This window comes from Benincasa hispida, chromosome 10, assembly GCF_027475165.1.
Source record: "Benincasa hispida cultivar pf3 chromosome 10, pf3_genome.v1.1, whole genome shotgun sequence".
Lineage (NCBI taxonomy): Eukaryota > Viridiplantae > Streptophyta > Magnoliopsida > Cucurbitales > Cucurbitaceae > Benincasa > Benincasa hispida.
The window spans coordinates 42,687,664-42,691,689 of record NC_143487.1 but is presented as its reverse complement, the minus strand read 5'-3'; positions in this window follow the sequence as shown (position 1 = coordinate 42,691,689).

Genomic DNA, 4,026 nt, shown 5'->3' with positions numbered 1-4,026 from the left:
GGGATATACGGCAGCTACTAGCTTTAAACCGATAACCTCCACGCGCACGCGCCTGACCTTGAATGGATAACACTAGGGCATAGCGTTGCAATAATACAGAAAGTTTCGTCTCGCGTTGCAACACTAGGGCGACGTTGCAGTCCAAAAGCTCAAATTCTACAGTAAATTTCCTCCAAATTCCAGCGTTCTTTGCAGCAACATCAACCACGAACAACACAGACATTCAAAATACATACTCAATTGCAAAAAATAAATGCCCCAAACACACAGACCCTTACAATTTGATCAAATAAAAAGAAATACGGGCCAAATTCATAAACATCCATTAAGGCAACGAACTACAACATATATCACATGAAGATAGTATAGAAATTCACCCACCATAATCAAAATTGATGTCTTAAAACAAAAACAAAGACAATATCATTGGCTTTAATACCACTTGAAGGGATTGAATCTCAATACGGGAGCGAATAATCGTTCGATCTTTGAATTGGGATTGGAAAAAATTAAAATTGATTTTACAGAGAACTAAATTAGACTAAGCAAGGAGATTTTTCAATTACAAAAATCAGAGATGAAGGAAATAATACCTTTGTAAAACTAAGAAGCTCCAAGCTTTTCCTTCTAAGGTCACATACAAATTCACTATGAAGATCCCAAGAGATCTTCTTCTAATACAAACATGACTAATTGGAGTACTTGTTATTCTCATGACATGAGGATTGAAGTGTGGGCTTCTATGAATTTTGTTAGAGGGAAGTTTGTGAAAGAGAGTGAAAGAGAGCCAAACTACACGGAGATCTATATTTTTTTTTGTTCTTTTTTTTTTTTTTTTTTTTTGCCTTCAACCATCTCATTTTTTACGCAGAGAAGAGGAATAAGAAAGAGATGAAGAGGGACTTACAATAGCTCCCTCTCTTCCCCACATTTTCTGAAATAACTCTCTTATTGGGAGTTATTTATTTTAAATTTAATGTTATTTTATATTAAATAAATAATATTAACTTAATATTTATAATATGGTTAACTAACAATTAATAACCATATCATATGCATTTATTGTTGGGATTGGTGTTCTAATTCTTCCGGAGTCTCATCGTTTGTAATTATACACATTGTTTTATGAATAAAATAACTGGTATTTCATTTTTGCATTTACTCATATCCAATAAATAAAGCTCCATGGTTATCTTTGTAAACATAAGCATGTTTATATGATATATAAGTGGATCATGCCTTATGTGATAGCCTAAATAGGTCTGTAGTATAAGAATTAAGGTGGGATACCTGCTCCTAGTGACATGACGGATACGCCCCCCTTTGTAGAGGTTTGCAAGTATTGTAAACTACTACAGATGATAGATCTTGATCATTCATGTGGTGACATGCGAACATGGGTGTCCTATACAAAGAGTTTGTATAAGACCAGACTACGAGATGACTAGACTTTGTATATAACGTTGTTGATACTAGAGACTTACACCTCACCTAAATGACCATAGATGGCACAGCCTCAATTCTGAGTGTTTTGGGAACTCTTGTCTTTGAGGGCGGTCCTTTGATTAGTATGGGTGAGAGTGGCCAGATTGCCAACTCAACATGCCTACCTTTTTGGGGACTTGTCTAATTGGGAGCTGGAAACTCAATACACAAGATGGAATTCACTCATTCCCCGAAGTAGGGGTAAGTAGAGAGATTGCTCCCTTAAGGGCTTATTCCGAGGCTTGAACATAGTGGCCACAACTTCTCTTTGGAAGAGGGGACTCAGTCATAGTAGGACAATACTTATGTTCATTAGAGGGATCAGTGGTACTTAAGAAGTTAGATGTAAGTACAGGGGCATAACGGTTATTGGTCGAGCTGTACTTACGAGCGATCTGTGAAAGGTTGTCGCACTGTTGATTAGTTAAGATGAACACATAATATATCTGTGGTAAGGAGAATTTAGCTGTCTGTCTTTAGTGGAGTGCCTGGCAGTTAACGGATGGTGGATCCCGTGACTAAAGAGTTTAGTCAGTTATTCATGTACAGTTGGAATTTCGAGCTATAGGTGCACAAGGTCCTCTTGGTAGCTCAATGGATTCAAGTTGAGGATTAGTTCTTGGTGTTGATTTGAAATGTTCAAATTGACAAGAGTTAATTCGATTATATATGATATGATCGGTATGATGTATGAGATACATCTAATGGAGGATTAATGTAAATAAGATTTATATTAAGTGTCATGGAATAGAAAAAAAGTTATAGTTTATATGTTTCATGAGTGAAATATTAAAACTATAGGTTATAAATATATTATGGTAAGTTAGTTATCATTTATATTTATAATAATATTAGTTATTGGATAATTATCTCTTTTTCTCTAACAACCAATTGAGTGGGAGGTTATTGGTGGTTTCATGATAATCGTAAGAGAAAAAGAAAAAATATTTTCCTAATTTTAGTAATGAAGAAAGAAAAATGTTATTTTGTGATTTCCAATCTCGGAAATATCTCACGGAGAAGTTGTCATGTAAATAAGATTTACTAAGCGACAGCTTGAAGTTAGCCAAACGATCGTGGAGTGTTAGTAGGCGATAGACCCCTCAGCTATGAGCTAGACGATCGCATAGCTTTTACTAGACGATTACATAGCTTTTCTTAAATGATTGGGCATCGACCTATATGATAAGTTCTTCCATCTCCCACTTGCTCAATCGTTTATACGGTTGTAATTCCTCCGGTGTTCTGCCTCAATCCAAGTCCACGCAGAGCCCACCCTCTTGATTTTAACACCGAGAATACCAAGGTAACCTTCTTGGTGTTGTCATACTCAACTCGACACTGTCGAGGTTTTATGGAGGTCGTTCGTGGTGTTCGGGGTGTTCATGACCTTGGCGATCGCTTAGTTCGAGCGTATGATGTTCGTGTAGTGTAGCGGTCGTGTTGGACAAGCGTTCCTGTGTTGCTGTGATTGAGCGTTCGTGATCAAGAAATTTCACACGCCGCTTCAGATTACTCTCATAATCTGGATAGAATGGTGACTGCAGCAGTTACCAACCCTTTTGCTGGCACTTACTGCCTATCTAACCTGTTAAATTTTGCTCAAACCCTGAATACGTACATATCATCAATATTCGAACATATTAACTCAGAACTTAACACATTTACATTACAGGATTTCGCAGCATTGTTCATACATAAATATTACAACTTAGTGAGCCATATCAAGAATACTAATCATTAGACAGACACATGTGTACTAACTAATACAGGTCTTCAATTACGCTTCCTTCAGCCTGTTTCTTTGAGTGGCAGAGCAGCAGCAGAAAAGTCTTTTGGGAATTGACCGCTACTTGAAAGGAAAACATTTGAAAACATGAGCTAAAAACCCAGTGAGTGACTTAATAAAAACATAAATCTCATGCTTAAACTGAAAGCTTGAAAACATAATACGGGAACTAAAATATGCTAAGCAAACGTGTACATAAAACCTTTAAAACCATTGTATTTGAAACCTGAATCTTAGTTGAGAATGAACATTCATCGCTCTAATTCCCAATGCCAAGCCATGGCCAGATGAGAACCCTACTTCGATCTCTTCATACTGAACTATGGCTAGGAGAGACCCCTACGTCGATCTCTTTAAATATACCGATAGGAATCTCAAGCAACTTCCTCTAAACATAAACATTGATAACTACTCTTAAACACCATTAAACATCATTATTCCCTAGTTAAGAACGAGCATACATCGTTCTAGCTCCCAACGTCTGTTATCGGCCAAGAGACCTATACTTCGGCCTCCCTTTGCTGGTATATGGCCTAGAAGACCCATACTTTGGCCTCTCATTCAGAACTACCTACGTGCACATGGAGTTTTCTATGTACCATCAACACCTTAGTTACATTTATTCAGATACCTTCCTTACCTTCAGTATCCAGCTCACTTAAGCTATCAAGTTCTCGAAGAGCATTAAAAGAATAGTTCTCAAATATAGCATAGAAAACTCTTTAGGATACCTTCCCTACCTTTAGTATTCC